Genomic DNA, 21,397 nt, shown 5'->3' on the forward strand with positions numbered 1-21,397 from the left:
TTTTAGCCATTACATTGTAATCCTAGTCACAGTGCCAGACTTTGGACTAGAGCAGTAATCCTGACCAAACTATAGCATCAGTGAACCTGCAGGACATCAAGAAGCAGGAATTGGTGTGAATGCTGGCACAGGACAATGAATGCCATCATGATGGTTTCATGAAAAATGTACAGACAGGATCCTGTTGGGATCAGTACAGACCATTCACAAGTATACATTCATTGCAAGTTTTAGTGCCTGTGGTACTTAAGTTTGCTTCGCTCAGGCCATCATCCTGAGAATGCCTCTGTGCAGAGGAAGGAGGCTTTGTGCCACAGTGCCTGCAGTGTCTCTTCACTGCAAACCGCATTGCTGTTTTCTCTTTCTTTTGATCCCTCCTGCATTACGCTACTTCTCCTACTTGCACCAATCCCTTTCTCTTGCACTGTTCAGAGATGCTCCTCTCCAACTCACCTTCCTGCCAGCTTGTGAATTACCGATTTACACACATCATTGCCCACGCAGACATGTGACTGAGGTGCACCAAAGGGCCCTGCAGCGAGGAGAAGGCTGCACAGCAAGATCTCCCCTTGGCTCTCTGACTTCCCGCCCACCCTGAGAGCCTGCTGGCCGGGAGAACGGCACCCACGGGCCGCCCCTCTCCCCTCCCGAGGCGGGCCGGCGGGACGCTGCCGCTGGGTGTCGCCGTCGCAGCGGGCACGGCTCGGCGGCACCACCTCCGGGGCAAGGCGGGCGGCGGGGCTCGTCCCGGCCACGGAGCGCCGCTGGGTCTGCAGCGCGGAGCCGGGTCCGGGAGCAGGAGCCCGGCGGTGCGGAGGTGAGGGGACCGCGGGAAGTACGCACGTAGGGGCGTGGGCTCCGCGGGACGGGGGGTCGGGGGGTGATGCCCGCGTGTTGAAAGCGTTTCGTACCGCGGCCCCTCGGTGGGAGTGGGGGTAGCCCAGCTCGGGGGAAGGGGCGGGGTGCCGGAGCTCGCGTAGGGTTTGGTGTGAACGCGCTCTCCTCCCAACTTGTAAGGCAGCGGCTGATGAGAAATGGAAACCTGGCTCGAAGTCGTCCTTCCTGTTGTTGACATCACCTGAAAAGTCCGCCGGAGAGCTCCACGGGACTGCTGCGAGCGCGGGGGCTGCCCTGTGAGTAGGGGTGCGTGCTGCAGCGGGAATGTAGGCGGCTCCCCACGCTCTTATTTTTACGGTTGCTTGGGTTTACGTGGGGTATTTCTAGTGTGCGCGTGACCCGAAGGGCATGTTGTCTGCTGCTGAATACATTTCATGCTTAAGGAGAGCTCTGAGATGTATCCGAAGTGCCCCACAGGCGGGTGGAGGGGTGGATCCTTCCTCTGCCGACCCCCAGGAGATACTGAATGGACTTAAAATGTCCTCTTGATGTTAAAATAGGAGCCTACTGGGAAGATCAGATCCTTATCTGTTCAAAGGTGTAAGACATGTCCAAGACTGAATACTTTCATGGCACTGGCTAGGAATGGTCCATATCCTCTAGTAGGGCAGCTGAAGTACATGGCTTATTCTGAGGAGAATGTTATTTACCTAAGTTGTTTGCTTTTGGTGTGATACGTCCAGGTGTGCAGGAAGTTTTATAACAACTTAGTTGGAGCTTGAGCCTGCCAAAATGTTTTGAAATCTTCATTCCCTGGTTACTTGGGTAACATACTGTTTCTGAAGGTGTACGATTGCATGGCCAACCACCAGTTACAGTGCAGGCTGAACAGCATGACATGGTGATGGTAACTCAGAACTCAGTAATAATTTCTGAGTAGAAAATACCAGTTACATTTACTGAATGTAGCAGATATACCATGGACTAGCTGCATCATGTATTGTATACCTGCCTATAGATTTCGTGGGAGCTTGAGGTCAGTGCAGCCCACATTGATTCTAGATGCTGCATGCCTCCTGCTTCTGCCAGTGAGGCCCACTGACCATGGCAGGAGTGGATGAGAATCCTGTAACAGCAGTGTTCTCCTTATACTTCTCTTCCTATACTTTGCGTGAAAAGAAGCTCCAAGATCAAAAGTGACTGTGGTAATATGCAGCTGGGAAAGGTTTTTCCTTTCCCCTACTTCTTGATGTTCACCCAGACTGTGCTTTCAGCTTCTTGTTGGTGACTGGCTTTGAGCACTAGAAATAAAACTATCATAAAGGATTGGCAGAAATAAATCGATTGACCTCTTGATCATCCAGGATTTTTTTTGCAAGCTTCTTGTAGAGCTTTATTTTGAGGAACAGAAATGGTGGGAGTGTTGGTATGGTTTATGCTGATGTAGTGAAGCTGCAGCACCTGGCTTAGGATAATGCCCTGTTCAAGGTGGCGTGTTCTGGAGTTCATGGTGTCAATCATGATTCTCTGGCACTTGACTAGAGGAATGATATTTTAATTACTCAGGTACTTGGAGGATATGGTAACAGTGATTAAACATTGAGCTGTATTTCTCCATTTATCTTTACCTTCACCTTTTGCTTTGCCAGTGAGTCATCTTGTGATGTAAGAAGAAACTCTCCTGTGCCCTACTCTCTATATTTGTGAAATAGGACCAACAATATTTATCTGTTTGGACAGATGTTTTACAAATATTCTTTGTTACGTCACTTTGAGGTTCTTAAATTGTGTACACCATCTGACAATGATGCTTTATTTACTTACTGTCATTAACTTCAGATCCGCAGTTCCTCTTTTTCCTCAGCAGATAGAACTTATGATATGCTCACAGAGAGCTCACAGTTGTATCTTCTTAGCGATGCATCAGTGCAACATGTCACCATACGAAGTATATTGCTTAAAACTACAAATGAAGTACCCTATTTCACAAGCTATAGAGGCCTCAGGAGGTATTTGTAGGACACATTAATGAATTGTAATTGCTTCAGGCAAAAAATAAAAAATAAAAAAAATGAAGGGAGTGAGGGTGGGCAGGAAATAAGTCATTTTAACTCCTTGTTACTGTTATTTTCCTCAGAAATTGTTCTTCAACAGAGCTGTATGTTAGGTAGAAGACCTTCTAAGCAAAACTCAGATTATCATCTGGATGAGTAATGTTAGGTAAAGCAGAAATGTAATTTCAGTATCTCTGGCAGCTGTGCTTGCTTGTAGTGTTTTAATGTTTTAGAGGTCTCTCAGTTTCCTTCAGAACATCTTAGGTATTAGTAGTAGTAGATTAAAGGGATACTTGCTGAAGTTTTGTGGGTTTTTTTCTACTTTGGAGCTCAAAGGTATATTTCTAAGGACTGGCAGAGGCAAAAATTACTAGTGGTGAAAAGCCCTCATCTGCACATTATAGAACATTATGTTCTGCTTGTGTTCACGGGCTCTTTTCCAAAAGTGCACCACTTTGGAAAAATAAATTCAGCCACCAGTTTAATGAGAAATATTTTTAAAGCAACCATGGTTTTAGTGTTTTGCTGAAAATTTAGTCTAGATGTTTTGTTGAAGTGGAACCAAAGGCTCTTTTCATCCTAACACTTCAATCAGAAAAAATACTTCAATTTGAGACTATTCTAATTCAAACAAATAATTGTGTGTGGGCCAATTAACAGAGGCCTTACAATAATGAAATAATTTCTTAAAAATTCCTATTTCAAGTTTAAATATACTTATTACAAAAATTAAAATTCTAAGTATTATACAGTGCTAATTAGTGAAACAAAATATACATGAACTTCAATACAGCTTTATTTTCTGCATCTTGTAAATAAAGCTGTGCTTTATAGGTAGTAGGCGGTAATGTGTTTTATGGTACATGGGGTGATTATTTAGGGGCAGTATGAGCAGAGATGAATTTTGATTTAAATTGCAGTTTGTAATGTTTTGTTGATTACAATTGATTGTTTTAGTCTGAGCTCTTCTGGCTCTGATAATACTGTGGGACCTCTGCTTCTAACTCTTAAGTTCTTGCACATAAACTGCCTATTTTATTTGTATTTTTTGAGATAGATTAATGGAAAAGGGTTGTTAAAATTATTGTTGTCATCAGTGCTTACCCAACCATGAATTATGTGAGTATAGCTTGTAAATATTTCAGTTTAAAGATTGATTCTTTAACTGATACTAAATAAAAAAATCAATTTGCCAGATATTCTTCTTATTAGTAAGTGTGTAAAGAGAGGAAGCCTTGCTGAATTACCTGTTTTGACTTCTTTCTGATTTTTTTTTTATTCTCCTCCTGTCTGTATTTGTTTTATCTTATGCTCTCATCCAGATGAGTATTGGGCTTTGAAGGGAGATGTTCAAAAATCAGGAAGACATGGAATACATTTCCTGGCTTATTTACTGTGTAGCTTTCAAATGCATGCATGTTGGCTGTTCTCAGTGTACTGCTTCTCCTGAAGATGTGGTTGTCTATGACAGTGATGCCTAATCATCATGGTGGTACAGATGGGGCCATACAAGTGTTTTGAGCTCTTATTAGGTTTTTCATGTTTTCTGGAGCCCTCTATGTCTGCCTGTAGACATGCAGCAACATTGAGGCCCTGGAGCATGTTCAGAGAAGGGCAACAAAACTGGTGAGGGGTCTGGAGCACAAGTCTTATGAGGAGCGGCTGAAGGGAGCTGGGATTGTTTAGTCTGGAGAAGAGGAGGCTCAGAGGAGACCTTATTGCACTCTACCACTTCCTGAAGGGGGGTTGTGGTGAGGAGGGGGTGGGCCTCTTCTCCCTGATAAATAACGACAGGACGAGAGGGAATGGCCACAAGTTGCGCCGGGGAAGATTTAGATTAGACCTGAGGAAGCATTTCTTTTCTGAAAGAGTGGTCAGGCACTGGAATGGCCTGCCTAGGGAGGTTGTTGAGGCACCATCCCTAGCGCTGTTCAAGAAGTGTTTAGATGAGGTGCTAAGGGATTTGATTTAGTAGCTTAGAGGGTAGGGATAGTGATAGGAGGATGGTTGGACTAGTAGATGATCTTGTAGGTCCTTTCCAACCTAATGTATCTATGAATCTATGAACTGATAGAGGAGAAGGAGAAGATACTGCTAGCATGTGATTCCAGGGTGAAAAATACAATTAAAAAAAAAATGGAGAAATGAGTAAATGTCAATTTAGGACTGTTTTTTTTGATAAGTGTTTGATAAATGAAACGTTAAGGTTATGCAGACCTTCTTGGTTGAAAGGAACTCAGAATGTTACTACTACTGGTTAAGCTGTGTGTTGAAAGAGGAAGCTGCCCTATAGAAGCAGTCCTTTTGTGTTCAAAGGGTACACATTGGGTGGTGCAGTTAGTACTGCATGGCAGAGTGAGTTCTTACATTATCTGGGTGCACCGATACCCTCAGCAGTGTATTCCCAATGCACTATGATGGGCATGAGTCTACATTAGCTCATGCAGTGGTTCAAGGCTGTGGATTGTCTTGTTCCTCCACTACTTCACTTTGTTCCTATAAATCCTTATCAGTTATCCTTCCATATGTTGCATAAAATTCACAGAATCACGCAATTGCAGGAATTGGAAGGGACCTCAAGAGGTCATTGAGTCTAACCCTGCTGCCAAGGTGGGTACCCTGCAAAAGGTCACAGAGGTAGGCATTGAGACAGCTCATTAAAAGGGTCTCCTTAAAAGGAGACTCCACAGCCTGTCTAGGCAGCCTATTCCAGTGCTTCGTCACCCATTCTGTAATAAGTTCTTCTGCATGTTTGTATGGAACTTCCTATGTTCAAGTTTTAAGTCACAACTCCTTGTCCTATTGCTACATACCACTGAGAAGAGCCTGGCCTCATCCATTTGCCTCCCACCTCCATTTAGATGTTTATAAACATTAATCAAATCCCTCCTCAGCCTTCTATTTCACAGGCTGAACAGATCCAGGTTTCCTTGTATGGGAGATGTCTCAGGCAAATTCAAGGTCCTTGGAATCAAGAAATCAGGAGGACTTTGAGAGCAGGAGTTAGTGTGCATGCTGAGGATGCTTCCAGGTAGAGAGAGTCATGGCTCTGGAGCAGGTGTGATGTGACATGTTGAGTATGGATCTGCTTTAGTCCTGGAGAAAAAATATTATTTGTCCCAGTGCTGAGAAATGCATGGCTTTTTAAATTATGTGTATTTTAAGTACTCTTCAAATCATGAAGTCTTATCTTGTTAAACCCTGATTTAAACCTAGCTTCTTCTAAGAGCTCGTTCCTTACTTTCTCTTTATCTCTCCTGACTTGCCTTCCTCCTCACCTAATGAAGCACCATCTGCTCTTGTGAAGCGAGCTACAGAAGATAATTTTTGGATGTGTGATCTGACATGAGATGGGTAAAAGCATTTTCATCTGCATTCTAGAAAATACGTCTGGGTTTGATGGAAATTAATTCCATAAAAATGTGCATCACTGTGTGCACATTGCAGCAGGATCATTTTCTTCTCCAGTTTGAGATGCTGATTATTTTAAGCCAGACTTGAGAGTATTTTATTGGCATCTTGTGGTGTGACGTCATCACTGTTAGCAGTGCTGATTGCTTCTGAGTCAAAATCCCTTACGTTGACTCTGGAGGGTCAACTTTGATAATGTTCAGGTAGTGCCAGCTTTGTGTTTGGCTTTGTTTCTTATAGAAACAAGCGACTATGATTAGTAGTCGTATGTCATCTCAGGATTGGAGTGAATTTTTTAACAATGATGGCAGTGAATTATGTTTTATTAAGAGTTTAATGTCTCTGTGTGTACTATACGTGCAGAAATTGTGGTGTGCTCAGAATCCTTCATATGAGTTATTTTCTATCATTTTCTTTCTGATCACTGCTATTATTAGACTTTGGCTGAAACCTTCTGAAAAGATTCAGGGCAGTTAGCAGCTGTGGAATTATCCACCTGCCATCTTCAGTCTTTCACTGACGTTATTGTTCTGGTTTATATCCAGATGTTAAAAGTGCAGTGCTTTTCCTTTGTCTTTTTCAGACTTGACTGCAACTTGTGAATCTTTGCAAGGATGTTTTTAGTCATAGTTTTTCCCAGCTTCTATATTAAATCAGGCCGTGCTCTTTTCATGTGTTGCCTCTTCTCTCTTAATTGGTATTGTTTTTAAACCTTTACATTCTTCTGTTTTCATTAATACTGTGATGTCAGTTCAACAGACCAGTCCTAAGATCTAAAATTTGCATGTTTAGAAGCACAAGTTTGGATAGGTTCTCTATTGGCAGCAGTACCACTGAAATATTGTCTCAATGGCAAGTTTTTTCACTGAACACTACATGATGACTGAGTGGAAGGCAGACATCTTAGCAGTTGCTGCCAACCAGCTTGTTTTTGTCATTTCAGCATCTGAAGGTAGTTAGGAAATGTAGTAATAAATGCTATATTTAGGTAGGTAGCACGCTATCATTTTTATGTGCTGTCTTGTGGTACCCTACAGGCAAATGTGAGAGTGTCTGACCCAAAAAATTGATGGTGTGAAAAAAGCTCTGAGGCAAGAAGTAGTTAAAAGGCTTCTTTCCTCTTACCCCGATGTTACACTACCTGCAATATACCTTTTTCATGGGTTTGGATAGTCTTAGACATGCTGAATTCTAGCTTCTGGCCTTGTCAGAATTGTGTGAGGCATTCTCCTGGAAAGATTTTGTGGAGGATCATGTCATGGACCTTGGAGCAGGTAGAGTTGTGTCTTCAACATGGGAGGTTGTACCCCAGCTGTAATGCATACTGATTTCAAGGCATTCCTGATTTCTTCCAGGAACAGCTGCTTGGTGCTTGAGTGCCCTGCATCAGTTCAACTACAGTTCAAGTCTATTGATGCAAATAGGAGATTTCAGTATGGGATAAGCTGAGCTGTGAATTCAAAGCATAGTATTTTATTAGTGAATAATCAGCTGCTAAGTCGGATCCTTTTGTTCACTGTAAGATTACACTTAATCAGCTTGTAGAGGCCCAGCTGTAAGAAATCCCCACCTAGCAAACACTGGCTGAGGTTGAAATCCGCTTCACTTTGTGATTCCTTGATAGCAAATGAGGATGTCTGTGTGTGCAGACAGCGAACGACAAGCAGGCTAGGCAAAGCAGTGCTGGGGTGAGGTAGGGTAGCCCTTTTTGATTCCTAGTAGAATAGCCTCTTTAAACTGAAGTAGGATGCAGTGCTTTTGCCATAACTTGAAAGAACGTACTGCACAATACTAGCTGTTTCTCTGCGTGGCCATAGAGTCACCTGCCTGCAGGTCTGGCTAAACTCAGAGTTTTAGCTGGACACCTCGGTGACCTGTGTTCTTAATTCCTTTTCCTAATTTAAGGTACATGCCTCAGTGAGGAGGGAATGTGGGCAGGAAATAGGCTAGGAGAAACAGATCTTATGAAGCTCTACATGAGGAAAAAGATGAGAAGAAATGGCCCTGTTTTGAGCCTGACAACAGCTGATTTCACCTGATGCCTTCCTCTATTCTCTGAGCTCATTTTCCTCTGCTTAATTATTCCTCAGATGGAAATGATGTCTGGCCTTTTACTGTCTCTGTTATGCTTCCTTGTAACTCTTGTAGTTGTTTACAACTTTCAAGATGCAGTTCAATATTTTACACCGTTGAATAAAGGTGGTTTTGATTTCATTCTCTGCTGTAATAATTGCTATGTTGCTCTGTTGATTGTGCTCCTGCTTCTGTAGAAGGAAGTATTAAAAACCTGAAATCTCATTTTCAAGTCATTCAAAGCCCATCATTATGTGTATATAGAGGTGTTTCTTCCTGCCACGAATATCAGTCTATATTTAAATTGTATTTAATTTCACCTGCGTTTTTACTGACTAGTTATTAGTTGTCATTAAGTCTTTCTGTATCTCTTAGTAATCAGCACTTGCCTTTGTCCTCAGTAATTTAGTATTACCAGTGAAATTTGTCACTGAACTGTTGTAATCTTTCTGTCACCCTGCTGGGATTCATTAGGGAGTATACTGAACACAATGTATTCATGATGCAGATGGCTGTGGGGCTGCATAGATAATGTCCCTCCAATTATGATGATGGACTACTTTTCCTTTGTACCATTTATTTTGTGTCTTTTAGTCGTTTCTTTGTACAGAAGACTTTTCCTGTTATCCCATAGCTGCCTAGTTTCTATCATACTGGGTTTTATTTATTTTTTTTTAAAGCAGCCTTTGATCTCAAGCCTTTGAAGGGACAGGCTTCCAAAATGGAATTAAATAAATACTAAAATGGCCGTTTTTTCATCTGCTCATCTTCACAAGCTGCAGTGGAGCTTCCAGCCTTCAGTGCCTGGTTCTTGCCAGCACCTTGTTAAGTGAGGAGCAGGTGAAAGCAGAGAGGAGGTGAATTTCTGTAAGTGCAGTGGAAGAACTGCTTGACACTGAATAGCACATCCATTGAGGCTACTCTTACTGTACTTATTTGAAGGCCAGACATGACTTTACCGTGGCTTGAGGGCAGCTTTACATCAGTGATGCAAACTCACTGAAAATGTGAATTATCATGGAATGGTTTGAGTTGGAAGGGACCATTAAACATCATCTGCAACTCCTTTGCAATGAACAGGGACACCTACAGCTAGATCAGGTTGCTTAGTGTTCAGTCTTGCTTGACCTTGGATATTGTCAAGGCTGAAGCATGCACCACCTCTCTGTGCAACCTGTTCCAGTGCATCACTACCCTCACAGCAAAAAAAAAAACAAAAACAAAACCACCTTTTTTTTCCTTATATCCAGTCTAATTCTCTCTTCTTTTATTTTGAAACCATTTCAAACCATTAGCTTCAGTCATTTTTCTTGTGTTCAAACAATCAACATTCAGCTCTAACTAGTCTACACTGCAAATGCATCCCAGCTTACTTTGCTTGAGTATGCTATTTTGGGATTAAGTTTTAGTCAAAACTATATTCCCACAAATTCCATTGCAAGTTTCCTGGGTGAAATTGTTTGACAGATCTCAAATATAAATTCTTTAGAGTAAAGCATGTTTTAATCTTTGTTTTTCCTGCTTTTTAGACCAGGTTGACCATTTTCATGTGCAGGCCACCTTTGCTTGCTCGGAAGGTATCCAGTCCTTTTCTCAATGGGTATTTTGCATTATTTGGAAGTAAGATGGGGACCTAACATAAAAAGTGGATGGCAAAATTAAAAAATCAATATGAATACATTCATCATTATAGCATGCAACACCAGTAAATTGCTACTGAATGGATATTTACAATCTCAGGTGTACAATCTCTGAGAGGATTTCTTTCTGAAAAGAAACTATTTTTTGAAAAGAATTCCCAGATTCATTATGTGCTTACAGGAGTAACTTCAAACAAAAACAAACAAAAACAAACAGACATTTTTTCTGCCTTCTCACAGTTCCCTCTTATCTGTCTACAAATGCACGTGCTTGAGAAGTCTGAAATCAGATTCCTGGCTTCTGCACTCTATTACTCTTTCGGATAATCTATCCTTTAATGTCTAGCAACTGTAGACATACAAATGAGGATGCTGCAGCTTCAGTTATTAGGATTATGTCAGGTTTTTCTTTTTGTTTCTAGTCTTCAAAATGGAGCACTTGGCATAGAAGCTAGAAGCATATTTTATTCAAAATCTAGCATCTAGAGTTTGGATGTGTGTATTTCTAGCTGTTAATAATTATTTTTTGAAATATTGTATTACTGTGAATTTACTTACCCATCCTTACATGGTTTTGCACATCCAACAAGTGTCTGTGTGTAATTACATGGGATGAGCTTGTTATGGCAGCTCCCAGACAAATCAAGAAAACAGGTAGTGGTGTGTCTGTAGAACTGGGCACACTAAAAACAAAAAGAAAAAAACTGCAACATTTTGAATGTTCTTTTTTTTTCTTCTCCATCTCATGATCTGGAATGAAGAACCTCTTCCCTTGACTAAGCTGAAGCAAGTGTTGAGTGAATTGCAAGGTTCCAAGGTAAAGCCCATTTATCCTGGTATCTGTTTATGTTTTTCACAGATGGAACTAATAGTGTCACTAAAATGGAAATCTTTGTGTCTTTCATACTTCCATAGTGCTCATAAAAGATGTTTGCTCTACTTTGGTGAAAAAAAATGCTATATTCACTCTTCTCCAGCTAAGCTGAGGGGTTAGCAATGTAGATTGAAAGATACTGTGGAGGAATTTCTCAGCACGGAGTTACAATCACAGAATCCTGGAATGGTTTGTGTTGAAATGGACATTTAAAAACATTTAGTTGCAACCTCTCTGCTATAGGTAGGGACACCCCCCTCTAGGGCAGGTTGCTCAAAGCCTCATCCAACCTGGCCTTGAATGCTTCCAGGGAGGGGGTGTTCACAACCTCACCAGGCAACCTGTTCCAGTGTCTCACCACCCTCACAGTAAAGAATTTCTTCCTAGTATCTAGTCTAAATCTACCCTTTTTCAGTTTAAAGCCATTTCCCCTTGTCCAGTCACTGCATGCCCTCAGGAAAGTCCCTCCTCAGCCTTCCATCATGTACTCTAGGGCTGCTGTGCAGTCCCCCTGGTGCCCTCTCTTCTCTAGGCTGAAGAGCCCCAGCTGCATTATGTGCTGCAATATTTTATATTAAGATAATGGATTCTCATGTAATTCTCTGGAGCTATTTGCTGTTATTTTCTCCAGAACACTAAGATTTTGAAGCACATTAACCATAAAGGTAGTGTCTCAGTCTGTTTTCAGTAATGTAGCTTTTATTTTAAACAAAACAGGGAGGTAGCTGTAGTATGTCTGCTTTATACTTAAGAAACAAACAAATGATCCCTTAGTTTGTTAGTTCCCATGCTTTATATTTTAAAGCAATATACATGCATATGCTCTTTGCCAACAGAGCAGTTTCTCTCGTCTGTATATCTGAAATTTACTAGCTCTCCAAATGTACTTGGTCTTTCAAGAAAAACAGGATGGCACAGAAGTGTTTGCAATGTGAAAATAAGCAGATTTCACCGTATAGTATTAAAAAAAAAATCCACCATGCCTCCTATGCTCTTTAAATGATATTTTTCACTCCTTGCTTAATTAAAAGCTAAGAATGAAATGACACCAAAATAATTACTCTTCTTTTAATAAAAATCCATTGTTTTATATGTGAATAATAGAATTGCCTATAGTCAGGTCATTATCAACAGCTTGTGTATAGCACTATTTTAGTTTACTGATTAACCTTCAGAAATGTAGACCAGAAGAACAAAACTTTCAACTAGACTTTGCATGATTAGATAGTTTAAAGTTGTATGCATTTTATCAGGGGCTTTTAAAAATTAATTTAGTGCTGTATTTTGTATTTTTGCTGTAGCAGATCAAAAGCTGGTTTAATCAATTCTCACTTAATCCAGTGATTATGTCCATGTGAATAATACTCACAGAATTTGGTTCTGTGTGGAAAAACATCTTCACAGAAGGAAATGTAGTGTGCTTACACTCAAAATAAAAAATAATGATAATAATATACCCCCCCACACAAAAGAAAACAAGAACAACAACAACAACAAAAAAACAGAAAACCATGGATTGGGTTTCCCTGTCTCACTGTATAATGATTTTCACTGAAGTCTTATATCCCATGAAATTAAATCTGTAGCCAAGATGATATGATATTGGGCAATTTATATAATTCGGCATGCAGGTCTATGCTGCTGTTGAAACAATAGGCTGAGTGTTTAAAGGCAGAGGTAGCCTGAATAAAATAACATGTGCTGCAAAAGTTGATATGCTTTCTCAGTGGAAAATGTTCAGTAGAAAAATGCTTGTAAACTCTCTATAACATGTTACTATCACAGGAGTAGTTAACATGATAAAGAAAATCTCAGGAATGTTATTTGTTCCTGCCTGCACTGAAGTGCCAAAGTGTGTTTTAGTGCTATTAGGCCATGATTGTCATTTTAAGGTAAAGAAGTTGCCCATCAACTTTTTCTCTGGAGCACTGCTGTCTTATTATTCCATGCCAAATTCTTCTTTGTCTTTTGCCACTTTCAAGAGTTTCTGTTTTTCTTTACCTCTTTTTTTATTTTTTTTCTTTAACTTCTCCCCTCCTTTGTCTAGATGCACTCTCATCCTTGATCTAAGAATTACCTGGTCTTCTTTGATCTGTTTCCTTACAAATCTGTTTTGCTAGTTGTGCTCCTTGCAGCATTTACTGAGCACTGAGTCACAACTTTGAATTCAGACAAGCCATGAAGAGAATGTAAGATATTCAAAAACATTTTAAAAATGTTTTGTGAGAGAGCAGAGAAGGATGTGTCTTTCACACTTTTGCAGGTGCTTTTTGCAATGGCTGTTGCAGGACTTCATCTGAGACTTGTGAAAAGCCAGCTACCTCTGTTTTTAGGAATTTTTTCCTTACTCTCTTTTCTATGCTTTACCCTTCTTAATTGGCAGTCTGGTGGTGGCTGTTGTTTTGTTTTGTTTTTCTTAGTAGGCTTTTTCTGCCTTTCAGCCTTAGTATGTTCAGATCCCCCTATATGTAATGAGAATGAAAATGGGATATGTCTGGAAAATGCATCCTGGAACCTGAAAGACCCATGGGTGCTGAGCTTCCTGAGGGCAGGGAAGCAGAAGGCTGGAAAGAAAATCCTGTCTGGTTCTGGGAACATGTTTCAGACACATGAAGCCCCTATAACACAGACCCTCTCTTCTCTGTCATTCTGTTATTAAGTTATTATGTTTTCCTTCAGGATCTGAGCAGTCTTTGTGGGCAGACAACGTGGATATTGTCCACGTGGTAATGCTAGCTTGCATAAACTGGTTCCTTTTAATAGTACAAAGGGGACTCAGATATGCTGAAATTTCAAAATATTTATTATCTATAAAGCAAGTATACTGAGCAGCGTTATCCTTTTCTGTTCTTGAATTAAGGCTAATGCATCTGGTTTTGGTTGTGGACAATTAGAAACATAAGGAGATTGAAATGCATGCAGTGGTGTTCTCCACCTCCACAGCTCCTACCAGTGGCTGACAAAAGGGAGGCTCACAGGAAGAAGCTCTGATTTTAGGAAGGTGCAGTAGCCTGGCCTGTGTAGAAGCTTTTCCAATTTTACATTCTTCAAAGCTGTGGGAAACCTCCATAAGTACTAGGAGACCGAGTCTCTTTAAACTTCTTTTTCCTGAAATGACTTCCCAGGCAAGGGAAGCTTCTAGTTCTTTGGGTTCCCCAGGGGCTTGTGCGTGTGCTTGGAAAAGTGGGGGAACATAGCAAAGTGAGGACACTTGTACAGCGAGTTGACAGTGACACATTTACACTTGACACAAACATTTCTACTTTCGTTACGAGCTTGTCACTTGCGTAGGGCAGAGTCTTCAGCAGGACCTGTGATTCTGTCCTGCTAGGAGGAGTATCTTCCAAAAGAAACCATCTCTGTAGCAGTCTACTTAATCACCTGAAATGGCTTGTCTGTTAGTGCTGGTACTCTTTCAGTGTTCTATGAGCCTGCTGCCACAGGAGATTTTTGTTTTACCAGATTGTATATCACATTTCAGTGCAGCAGATGGCATGTGTCTGACAAATGGTCTTTGGTAGGAGTAAGCGTAGCAAGAATACATACTAGACCATTAGTGTTTTCCTTGGTCTTTTGTAACATCATCTAAAGTACACCCTTGTGCAGTGCTCATTATAGTCACCTGATGCAAGATCCAAGCTTTTGAGATACCCGCTTTCTTCTGTTGTTTGTGTGCTTGTCCAACTGGCAAGACTGTCGAGAGATGCATAGCAGAGTAATGTGGTATTTAAGGTGAGTTGTGTTTCATTCAGCTGAAGCCTGCATTGAGAGAAATTATATTAATTTCAGTTACTTTGCCTGAAAGTGCTCTGTGTCAACAAACAGCTGATTATAATTAATTAATTAACAGAGATCCTAGTTTGCAACGTAAGTAGAACAGAAACAAGGGTTCATAAGTTGGACTCTTGTTAATGGACTGTAATTCCTACCACTGGACACCTGTGCAGGGTGGGAAGCAGCCTTCTGAAGAACTTCTGAGAATTTTGCAAATATTAGAGAACAGAGAGAGTGTCCACAGTCCACCAAGAGCTCAGGATTTTTTAAGTCTTGCTTGTCATGACCAGTATGGAGATTACTTCCAAACCTCACCTATACAGGTACTGCTTTGGGGTGGGGGCACCTTGACTATCCAGCAGAAAAGACCAGAAAAAAGTGCTTTACTGCTTGCTATGCATCAGTTTTTTTTATAGCATTACAACTGCATAGTGGGATTAAGACTTCTTTCTACAGTTACTTTTTCTTTATGGTGGTCTTCCTTCTGGAAGACCTTGGAGCACGTCAGTATCTGTGTGGCATCTCACTCTTCCTGTCCCTGATGGTGTGTCAGTAATAGTGAGCAAGTCAAGCCCTGAAATCTTGTTTCTCTGGGGAATCAAGTCCCCAGTTAAGTACTCAGACTTGTCAACCTTGTTGATCCTACCCTATTTTTTAATTACTTCAGACATCTGCCTTCCACTGATGTTCTGTAACTACCTGGGGGTAAAGATAAGCCGTTCTTTTCTGTTTGAAGCATTCAGTGAGAAAGGCTTCATAAAACCTTCAGACTGATACAGGACATAAAGAACAGACAGTTATTCCCTCTCTGTAATTTGCAAGTCTCATCCATGTGCTCTGACACACTTTTGGAAAGGTATGTTTTTCCTGTTTCGTGACAACTATCTTGACAGGTGGTTGGTTTTTTTGGGTTTTTTTTTTTTTTTTCACCAAAGCCAAGTTTTCTGCTGACTTAAAAACAAAAACTACAACAACAACAGAGTAAACTGATATTTCTGATGGTAGTTGGGAGGTTTATTTTTGAGCATATGATAATTTCTGTGCTAGTATTCTGCCTTTGAAGTTTAAGGAATAAATCCTGTTTCAGTCTTCTGTTTCTTTGCATTACCTGTGTTAACTTTTTTGTATCAATAATGAAACCTTCAGGAATTACAAAGCCATATGCAAGTGCGCTGTACTTGATCATGGCAATGACTCAGAAGTCCATTAGGCTGATGCTTTGAAAAGCTCAGTGACAAAATGAATATTTGAGTAGAGCAGAATCATGGAGCATGAGACTAGTTTCCCTGTTCTAAACTCCCTATGTTGTCTGTACTGACAAAAAATTGTGTGACAGAACTGAGCATCTTTGGATTAAACACAGTTTATAAGTAAAATAAACTTTATGCCTACTGAAATTATTAGTTTAACTTCAGTTGCCGCAGTGAGATTGCCTTATGTTGAGTCAAGTGGGGTATGCACAGATGTGTGTGGGAGAGATGCTTGAAGATACTGTCAGTATGCACATCTTTCTCCTCCGTAAGAGGCTTACTGGCCCTGCAAGACCTCCTCATGGAAACAAGCCAATAAATGTGTATGGGCCAGCTTGCCTACTAGTTAGCGAAGCAGTCATTGAAAGGCTTACTATCTTCTTCAATCAACCAAATAAAATGATTACCACAAAATAACTGCATGTTTCCATCTCTTTTTGTACTGTTTCTCCTTCAGTAGTTAAATCAGAAACAATTGAGAGTAAAGTGTTCACGTTACTTGTGTGGGACAGTTTGTTCTGGTCCTTGTTTATCTAGCGACTGTGCCTTTGTTTTGTCATGAGAATAAGTGAATACACTTTTACAAATTTCTGATTTGTATCATAGCTACCTGGTTTATTCACTTTTATGTGGTTAACTAAAAATTGTGGATCTGTATTGTGGAAATTGGCTATATTTTAGATGGATCACAGAATGGCTGATGTTGGAAGGAATCTCTGAAAGTCATCTTGCCCAGTGCCCTCAGGCAGTACCACCTATAGCTTCTTGCCCAGGATATTCAGTTTCTTTTCAGTGTTTTTAATTAGAGTTACAGACTACTCAAGCACTTAGATGTGTATCTTAAAAGGAATTAACTTATCCCAAAATTGAGGCTCGGTAGTGCTTAACTGTTATTTCATTGCTGATAAAATTATTAAAGTTTTGTACTCCATTAGGCGAGATCATGTCAGTTTTGGCATTGTAAATACAGCGGATAATGGGAATACAGATGGCTTGACATGAGTAAGGTTGGGGTTGGAGGGAGCGGGAGGAAATTTGCCTCAAGAAGTCACATACTGTGTGTTCTTGCAGGTTTTAGGATGTTACTTATCTGAAGTATTTAAGTGTTAAAGAGTTTGCCAAGGTCTCAATCCTTTCCAACAATTCCAGCTTTGCCGATCCTCTTTTGAAAGTGTAGCAAGAGTGAGTGTGTGTGTGAGGCAGCACAGTGCAGCCTGAAGCCTTTTGCAGATAGATCTTCAGGCTTCTGTCAGCAAGATTGTTTGACCATGCATTGTGGTTGTCTTCAGAAAGCAATGTCTATTGCATGACCTGAACTTATTTCTGGACTCTCAGGTTGTGACTTCAGAGTCAGCAAATGTTTCCTGCTGGTATATTCTGCTCAATAGTAAATTTCTATGAAGCAAAGGTCCTCAGCCAAAAACCTGCTTCTGACATTATCATCTCTTCTGTCCCATACAACTTTCTCAAGTGTAACCTGTCCTTTCTTTCCCCGAAATCTGGAATTATAAAAATCCCACTGTCATGTCTGCACATGTCTTCAGAGAACCTGAGGGGCACTAATTGAGAACAGGTTTAGAATTTCTGGCCTGATTTATGAAGAAAAAAAAATCAGAAGCAGTATCCTCTAATCTATTGGAAAGTTTGGATTCTACTTGATTGTGGTATCTACTTAACTTTTGCAGATGCAGAGTGAAGAGTCAAATGCTTGCCTGTTTTGTGCATGAGTGCAAACTCTTTCTTTACTTAGAAGCAGTACAATTCCAAGCAATGGAAAAGTATAGGAGTAAAGACATCTGTTCTAAATTTTGGAAGAAATTAATGCTCAGGACTTTGGCATTGGATGTTTCTTGTAAACTTCTTCTGTAACTTGTCTGTAAGAAGTAAAACAAATTTTTTTTTTTTTTGTAACTTTTGCAGAGTGGGAAGAATAAGGTAACGTATCTTTGCTTTCAGTTCCTATGCCTCAACTCAGCAATATTAATGCATGCATTTGTTTTATTTGTTGTTTTTATTTATTTATTTATTTTTATTTATCTTTGAGCAAGGCCTTATGTTATAGGTACAGAAACAAGGCACACACAATCTTCCTGTAGTTTATAGATATAGAAAACAGCTCCAGCCCATGCTGAGGACTCAGTTTTATCTGCATCTATATTCCCTTTCAGAAAGTGCCGAACCTGTTCTCCTTTATGCTGAGCCAGCCAGCAGACGTGTTTTCTCACTCCTCAATAGCTCCTCCCTCCCACCAAAAAAAAAAAAAAAAAGCTGGATTCCCAGTATTCCTCTCTTGTCCTGCAAATATTTGTATACTTCGGCAAGAAACTTGCTGGGTTGTTCACCACTGGCCAGTCCGCTTCTACTGTCCTGTATGCTTTTTTCTAGAAGCTGTAGTTCAAGTAGTGAAGGAGCTGGGTACTGTGGTTTTAAATATCCTGATAAAAAACCTCTGAATTGTTGGTGTAGGTAATTAGCAGGAGAGAACGTGGAGACATGGAGTGCTGCTAGATACTTGTTTTTTTTGTTTGTTTGTTGTTTTTGTTTTTTTTTCCTTTGGCTTTTATTTAAAGAGTAAATAAAATATACAAAATGAAGAAAAGAATTCTGTAATGCAAATCTTCAAGACATGATCATATATGTGCTGCTTGATGGGAGACCTGCCCTGTGTGGTTTACGGGATAAATGAAGTGGGCAGAGCTCTGGAGAGGTAGGAATGTGCTTTTGTGCAGAAGCTGTGAACTGGAACCCAAGAGCAAGTTTGCACCCTTAGAAACAGTGGTTGACTAATTCTGGTGGTTCCTGGCCTATGATTTGCTATTCAACTTCGGTGTTACATTAACTCCTTCAGCACAAGTGTTTTCCTTGGTTTTCTTGTTGAAATTTTAAATCAGCAAATTAGTTTGGATCAGAATTATTTTCTGCATGTCTGTTTCTGTTAATATATTTTGGGGCACTAATTTATATCACATACATCTGGAAAAAAATTTTGTTTACTTTCTTCTATTTATTTCACATTTTAATAACTCCCACTACAAAGTGGTTAGATGACTGGGGACATTTTTTTGTGCAAATTAATCATAGAATCACCAAGGTCAGAAAAGACCCCAAGAACATCCAGTACAACCATCCACCTACCACCAATATTTCCCACTAAACCACATCCTTTGGTACAACATCAAAATGTTTCTTGAACACTTCCTAGGACGATGACTGCACCACCTCCCTGGGCAGCCTATTCCAGCTCCTCACCACTCTTTTGGAGAATAAATTTTTCCTAACAGCCAATGTGAATCTCTCCTGGAGCAACTTGCGGCTGTTCCCTATAAGTCTTATTGCTAGTTATGCAGGGAGGAGAGGCCAACTCCCACATGATAGTCAATTCACCAATTTAAGGTTTTGAGATTAGACAATTGACTAATGATAGTCAGTTCACCTCTTCTTAAATCTGAAGAGCAGAATGTCAACCAGATTTTGTCTTTTGTCTCTGATACTGAGCCAGACTGTCCTTGGAAAGTGCAGAGAAGGTATTCTTTGAGAGGAGCCTGGCACTCTGCTACAAGGATTGCTCACATGCCAAGCCCAATAGTTGATTAAGAAATTTCTTGCTCCTGTTCTGCAGACTTCGTTTCAATCTCATAATTGATTTTTGTGAGCTTTCAATCAGAGCAAGCAGGAGCAATATCTTTTTCAATATAATGACAGTAAAACCTTCTGAAACTTCAGAAACAAATTGCTGTGTATCTTCACTCTAAAAGGATCTTTATTTAATCAACATATATTAAGGCAAGGAGGAATCTTGGGAAGAAGAATTCTTCCTAAGAAGATGTAAATATAGATCTGTAGGTCTTGGTTTCTGTGTCTATTTATTATGAAGTCACAAATGCCTCATAAGATCTACAAGTCTTGGTATAAAACCACAAATATCCTTAAATAGCCTTCTCTTCTGTACATAGCTTCTCAATATTACTGCATGCATTGAAGTAGAAAAAGTAGGAAAAACCTTTTTGTTCACTATGAGAGTTCAGTCTGTTTGATGGTTCTGGCAGAAATTACATTCCTTAAGACAGGAGTAGAATTGATTTCAGATTCTTCATTTCTTTAGCCTTTGCTACTTTGTGCTGAACTATCTCTTTTCTCTCCTTTTTTTTTTTTCTTTCAGTAGCCTGAAACACATTCCAGAAATGTCTGTGCAAGGGAGAGGAATAATAAGAATGCCAAGGCTGCTGATGAATAAGAGACTGTAATGAATCTTGTAAAACTGGACCTTTTCTTTCAGAGGGTGAATCTCCTTTGCTGAGTCTTTTGTTGCTTTCTTTTGAACTGGAAGAGAGAGGAGGAGATGTTAATTGCTGTCCTATGACACTTGCCTCTACCCTACCTGAATTATGGTGTGGGAGAGGAATGGGGGAAAATGCAGAGGAAATTCACGCTATTTATTGTATTTGAAGATGTGTCAATATAATTATTTCACTTTAAAACCAGCTGGTTTGAGATATTTAAATTTACGTTGAAAAATTGATTTTGATCTATACTGATCTGAGCTGAAAGATGATAAAGAACCTTCAGTTTAAAAGTCTTTTTTTTTTTTTTTTCATAGACATTCAGATCCTGTTGACTCTCTGTACCTTGGATTAAATTTCTGGAAATGGAGCATGTTTTTAGTAGTAAACTATTTTTCCAACAGTGTTGTTCTAGGATTTGTTTTATTAGTACAACAACTCAGCATTTTCTACAGGGTGAATTTGAATTGCATTTATGTTTTATCTAGGCTGTCAGAGCCTCAGTCACTTTATCTCTTGACTAGTTTCTAGCTAAGTGACGTGGAGTGTGTGGTCAGGGCTGGGACAGCTGTGCTGTGTCCCAGAGTACACACCTTAGGAAAATGATCCACCACACCTAACATAACAACAGTTGACCATGTATTAATTGTTATCCATTAGTAAACATATACATGGGAGCTGTCACTTCAAGAATGCACTGGGGAACTTGACATAGTGAAGGACCTGGATGAAGGAGTTGCCTACTGTTTGCTTGTTCTAGAAGTCTGAGTTTGTGAAAGCTTGCCGTAAGAACAACTGGGACTCCTAAACTTGTCTTAAATCTTTGCTTTCCTTTGGGTACAACCTGTTGTCATGCACATCTCTAGGGAAAAATGTTGGCAAAGTTGATATTATTAATACATTACTTGAAATTCCTGTGTTGTTTAACTTGAACACCTCAAGGAACAAATTCCCTTTTCTTAATAATTCAGTACTTTTTGGCCTTACAATAAACGTACAAGCTCCTGCATTGTGCAGACAAGGTGTTCCCTCCTGTTAAGTTAGTGTGCAGTCCTATTACAGCAGACACTGCAGCATCCTTTTGGCTGTGCTGACAGATCTGCCCGTCCCTGGCTTCAGGGGCTGCGGTGCTTTCTGTGCTGGCTGCTGCTGCATTTACTTGGCAGTCGATCTACTCTGGGAGAGCTTTTCAGAAGGTTCTAAC

At 40.2% G+C, this 21,397-nt stretch overlaps 1 protein-coding gene across 2 annotated transcripts in view; it reads left to right on the forward strand.

Moving 5' to 3' along the window:
• Positions 1-1,048: 1,048 nt before the first annotated feature.
• ANKRD6 (ankyrin repeat domain 6) overlaps positions 1,049-21,397 on the forward strand; it is a 99,914-nt gene continuing 79,565 nt past the window's right edge. For both annotated transcript variants that reach the window (XM_065731001.1, XM_065731003.1), the window contains exon 1: positions 1,049-1,133. The gene's annotated coding sequence lies outside the window, so the exon portion shown is untranslated. The remainder of the gene's footprint in view (positions 1,134-21,397) is intronic.

This window comes from Cyrtonyx montezumae, unplaced genomic scaffold (assembly GCF_038088225.1).
Source record: "Cyrtonyx montezumae isolate F1298 unplaced genomic scaffold, pur_monq_1.0 scaffold_13, whole genome shotgun sequence".
In the NCBI taxonomy this organism is placed as follows: domain Eukaryota; kingdom Metazoa; phylum Chordata; class Aves; order Galliformes; family Odontophoridae; genus Cyrtonyx; species Cyrtonyx montezumae.